At 41.3% G+C, this 6,000-nt stretch overlaps 1 protein-coding gene across 2 annotated transcripts in view; it reads left to right on the forward strand.

Annotated features, from left to right (window-relative positions):
- The window catches only part of AK5 (adenylate kinase 5), a 139,792-nt gene that overhangs the window by 83,991 nt on the left and 49,801 nt on the right, over positions 1 to 6,000 (forward strand). The window lies entirely within an intron of this gene.

Genomic DNA, 6,000 nt, shown 5'->3' on the forward strand with positions numbered 1-6,000 from the left:
TTAAATACAAATAGCATACTAAAGCAGGGGCCCCTAAACTTTTAAACAGAAGGCCAATTTTAAGTCCTTCAAACTGTTGGTGAAAGAGAGAGGAAAAAAAAAGGAACAGTTTGCTGGATGTGTACCAAAAGGGACACAATCAGTACAGTATCAACACAGCCATAAACATGTCTGCAGACACAATCACACTGATGCAACCAGAAATATGAGAAGAGACACAATCGGTAACATACAGACACACCATAAAAATGTCCACCGAGACACAATAAATACCATACTGAGACAAGAAGAAGCATGTAGAGACACAATTAGTGTTGTACTGATGCTTGAACTAGAGGCTTGTCTGCAGACACACATCAGTTCCATACCAATGCCACCAGAAACATGTCCACTGACACTCAATGAGTACCATACTGATGCCACCAGAAACATGACCACAGACACACAATGAGTACCCTGTTTCCCCGAAAATAAGACCTACCTCGAAAACAAGACCTAGTACTATTTTTGGGAATTGCTAAAATATAAGACCTACCCTGAAAATAAGACCTAGTTGTGACCATTCCCAGGGCCGGTGGAGGCATAAGGGGGAACTTGAAGAGCCGCGGGAGAGAATCAGCTGTGCCAACGAAGCAAGCGCTAGAGGAGGTGAGGCGGCACCGGAGGGAGCAGAGCCGCATAAGCTGATGCCTCCTCTATAGCGCCGGCTCCTATCACAGGCGAAGTGATACCAAATGCACTCCGCCTGTGAGGAATCGATAGTGAAAGTGCGCTTCACTCATTATGGCCAGCGATTGGTTACCAAATTGCTCTTGGAAAGGTACGGCACCCCTGATTGCCCTGATCACCATATTTTTGTACATGAATACATGTAGACTGTTGTACATGAATAAGTGTGGATTGTTGTACATTAAAAAAAAAAAATAAGACCTACCCGAAAAAAAGACCTAGTGTGTTTTTTTGAGCCCAAAAAAATATAAGACAGTGTCTTATTTTCGGGGAAACACGGTACCATACTGATGCCACAAGAAACATGACCACAGACACACAATGAGTACCATACTGATGCCACCCGTAACATGACCACAGACACACAATGAGTACCAAGCGGATGCCACCAGAAACATGACCACAGACACACAATGAGTACCATACTGATGCCATAAGAAACATGACCACTGACACACAATGAGTACCATATTGATGCCATAAGAAACATGACCACTGACACACAATGAGTACCATATTGATGCAAGCAGAAACATGTCCACAGATACAGTCAGTACCATATTGATGCAACTAGAAACATGACCACAGACACACAATTAATGCCATATTGAAGCAACCAGAAACATGTCTGCAGAAACACATTCAGTACCATACTGACACACCAGAAACATGCCCACAGATACAGGCAATACCATATTGATGCAACTGGAAACGTGTCCACAGACACACAATTAATACCATACTGACACACCAGAAACATGTCCACAGACACACAATCAATACCATACTGATACAACCAGAAACGTGTCCACAAGCACACAATCAGTATCTAATGCAGCCAGAAACCCTGAGTTGTAGTTAAGAAGGCAGGCTCTGAGAGGGGTGACACTGGGAAGTGCATATTCACAGAGCTAAGTGACTTTGTGTAAGTGCATTGAGGGAAGTACATCCTATGGGCATCTTCAAAAGATAAGTTTGCAAACTTCAAGATGGATATGTTTATTAGGAGTGCTATAGAACTTATGGAAATTCAATACAGAAATACATATTTATTTTTAGTTTCTAACCATAGATACTCTTTATATTGAACACCAGAACATATTAATGGAGTCAGTAACATGATGTGCTGGTAGTTGTTCCCCCCTTTCATTGCGCAAGGCCATGGTCTGTGTGTTGGCTATGCAGAAATCCAGACACACAAAAAATGTGTATGGGGAGATGTCTAATCCAGAAATTTGATGTTAAGCATAGATATATGGGCACAGCAGCCCTAGAAATGATCATTTTTGGCTTTTAAAGTCACTTAAACCCCCCAGATTTCCAGTACATGAACCACATTGTGACAGCCCGTGAAATCATTTTACGGTTTGAGCGCTCCTTATCCATTCAGTCCATGTCCTTGTCAAAAGGTCACACCTAATTGTTGCTCGGTGACATTTTCCAATCATGTTCCGTTAAAGAAAGCCATTCTTTGGATTGTGACATCGAACTCTGAAAGGCAAAAGGCCTTGTGCTGCGGGACTTCAATTCATTTGTTCTTTCTCTGTATCACAGGGACCAAGCGAGACACAGCACAGAGGAACTCGTGTTTTTGTACTTGGCTTATGATGGCATTTAGCAGTGTTGCCAGGGACAGCATCTGTGATAGCCAGAATACAAGAGACCTTTAGCATAACGGTCCTCTGTTAACTCTTTCAAGGACCGCTATGCAGGAATGATATCATTGTTTAAAATTGGTTAAGGGAATGAATGCATTTATAATGCTTGTGAACACTTCAATATAGTTTCCCATGCACAGTTGGCTTCCTGTCTGGAAATCCTGTACAAAAGTAGCAACTGTTACTTTGTTGCCTCCTTTTTGGCTCATACATATACGCACTGCTTGCCCGTTGCATGCCCTACCTATCAGTAATGATGGGTTACCCAATGGGATCACAGACAGACAAAAATTCTAACACTTCACCAATCTATCCAACATTCCAAAAAATGGCTGGATGGGGGTGTTGAACCCAGCTTATGTCTAATGTAAAACTAAAGTTAGGCCTGGAGACGACTGGCGGAAGGCATTCGGTGTATGACTAGATGGAATGGTAGAGTGAGGGGTTAAAGGAGATGTAAAGTCCCAGCATATCCTCTCCTGTTATAACATCAGCATTGTAATAGGAATACATACTGAGTTGTTTTTGATAATGCAATCAAAGCTTACATGAAAAAAATCCCTTTTATGTATTGAGCGTTGCCTTCTGTCTGTCCATCACTTTCTCCAACTTCCTGTATTCCCACTGTGCCTTGCTTCTCTTTCCCTGCTGCTTGATGTGATGCAATCTCCATTTCTCAACACTACATAACCCATCATGCATTGCTTCCAGCAAGCAATAATAATATTACATTGTTCAGAGTTGTAGTTCAGGAGTCAGGCTCTGTGATAGTGGTGACACAAGGAAGTCAGTGAAAGTATGTAAGTACATCCTATGGGCATCTTCAATAACTAAGTTTACAAACTTCTAGATCGATTTGGTTATTAGGAGTGGGATAGAACTCATGAAAATTCAGTATATAAAATAATAACCCTAAACCTTGCAAACCTTAACTCTTGCTAATCTTAACTCCTAACCCCTTATATTTATTTTTAGTTTTTGACAATAGATACCCTTTAAGCAGTTTTGGAGACCACAGTGAGATGTTACAGGTCTAGTGAGAGGAACAGGAGGGACTATAGGGTTGGGTTAATAGGTGAGATCAAACAGTCTTCAGTCACGAAATATCAGACATGCTTCCCGCCCACCCTCCACTTGTTACTTTTTTGTTCCATGGAGGGGTCATTGGCCTGTTTATGGGGATTCGATGAAGGCAGTGAAAACAGTTGGCGAGGTTACAAGATCCTTCAAGGTGGTCATTGCAGTGAAATGTTAGGTGGGTAAGGACCCATCTTAGGTACAGGCCCCTTATTATGTAGGTTAGAGTGCCAGTGAAATTGTGATTTTGTGGTTGTATCTACAGGTTATGCTGCGATTGTCTCTGAGTCGGTGTTCTGCAGCTGGAGGCCTATATTACGGGTTTGCCGATACAGAATTAATGTAAAAGTGCCTTCAAAAGGACCTTGAACCCCTTCGACCTGTTACTTAATTTCTGTTATCTATACATTTGTTAAAAAAAAGTTTGCCATGGCCATTAAACTCCAATTGGTGTCAAGTGTTTGGTTATTTATGGAAGGCTTGGGAAAGGAGTTTGGTCTGACAGTTGGAGAAGTCAAGACAAAATCTAAATATATATAAATAAAATCTATGTATCTATATATGTCATTTTTATTTTTTTCCATATAATAAACAGTAACAGAACAGTTTTTTTTAAACGGTGTATCAAATATAAGCCTTAATTGTCCTTTTAACACTATCTAATAGCCATATAATAGTCATTGCGTTATGGTCAAGTTAAGCGCTGTAACCAAATTTGCCCTGGGCATCTAGGCATCGAGATCCTCCGTTAATGTAAGGGTTAAGAATGAGTTTTGTTGCATGCTCAGTTTAGCTCACTGGGCTTCAATTGGGCTTTAACAAACCAAGCACGACTAAGGGCCTAATTACACCTGCCAATTAGCCACAATGCACCATACATGTTTACGCATTGTGGTGCTATTCATTTTTAATGGTACTGAATTGAGTTATATTTTTAAGATAGTAATGATTTTTATTATTTCAAGAACATTGCTAGAACATTTATGGTATAATATGACCCTGCAATTTCCTAAAGGAAGACCCTTCACCTACTTTTTGATTGGTGAATTGCATAATTGGCTTCTGCAGTTCACAACCCGGAGCTTTCAATAGAGTGTGAGCTCGACCGCTGGTGACCTTGTGCATTGATTGCAGTTATATTAGGCAAAGTCTTTCCTTCTTGTATGATCGGTCAATAAGGGGTCAATACTCGGATGCACTGCTTGTGGCCTCCCAGGTATATAACGTTGCATGAGACTCAATCCGGTGCGTCAACCAGGAATCGCTAGGTGAGCAGGCACAGGATGCAGTGAGAAGCAGAGATTTTAATACATTATTTTAATGATTTTCCTAATCGAGTGTTTATCCCAGCAGAGATGAAGGCTAATCGTTTTCAGAGAGGAAACACTTAGAAATGTGAACTCACATTGGAGAGAAGTACTGTAATGATTCTCAGAGCAAAGATCAGTCTTTAAATGTCAGTAAAAATACAGGGGATAAAGTGCCGGAACCCTGTGGGGTGCAGTGTGGATGTAAAGCCAATTCTGACTGTTTCAGGCTGAGTGTTTCAGCTCTAGGTTCATTAAGAAATGACAGTTAAAGTAGAACTAAAGCCAAACTTTTTTTTTAGATACAGTAAGGGATCTTATATATAACCCCTGTCAGCTTGTTTTGCCATCTGTGTCCCATTGCAGAGATTTCTCTTCACTTCCTGTCTGATCGCTACAACAGGAAGTTAGAGGAAATCCCTCCAAAGTGCGGAGTACTGCTTACAGATGCGGCCCCTGTCGCCCAGTCATTAACTTGAATGGGCGACAGCAGCCGCATCTAAATGGAAAATTTGAGATTCCTGTCGCAGAAATCCCAAAACTCATATTCACACATAGTGCGAATGAAGCCTTAATGATCCCCTAACCTCATTCCCTCTTCCTACTTCACCATCTTTCACTCTCTACCCCCCTCCCTCCCTCTTTCTCCATGTACATTGCCTCTACCTAGTGTGATTTGGCTGATTATGCAGTGTATAATTTGCATGTAAATATATTCAGCATACCACATCCTCCCGTGTTTGTGTGTTTTATTGCAGTTTATAATTATAAGAAAAGAGATAACCTTTTACTACTCTCATTAGTGCTGGAAAAAAAGTGCTGCGGACTAGACAGTTCTACCTTGCAGGCACCTGATAAATGTTAATAAGCCTCACTGCTTGTCTTATATCTTGGAAGGGTATTTCTTTCTTACATTCTAATTATTGCATGTTGGAGTATTTGCCTTGTGGGTTCATCAAGTATGCATGATTACGTAAAGACAAGAACTGGAAAGTTGTCACTTCCTAAGAATGGCTTTTTTTTTTCTTTTCTGACTGACGGTCGGGCCGCGGCTCCCGATGTCAGAAAAAAAAAAAAGATCCCAGGGAAAGGTTTAATCTGCTTGATTGCGCAGATTAAACCTTTCCGGTAAAAAGTGTGTCTCTCCCGGGCGGCCGGGAGAGTTAGGATGTGTACTCACCGGCCCAAGCAGCTCCATCAGGTAACGAAGGGAAGGGGGAGGAGTCCAG

Source organism: Nanorana parkeri, unplaced genomic scaffold (assembly GCF_000935625.1).
Source record: "Nanorana parkeri isolate BGI_ZX_2015 unplaced genomic scaffold, ASM93562v1 scaffold418, whole genome shotgun sequence".
NCBI classification, from domain to species: Eukaryota; Metazoa; Chordata; class Amphibia; order Anura; family Dicroglossidae; genus Nanorana; species Nanorana parkeri.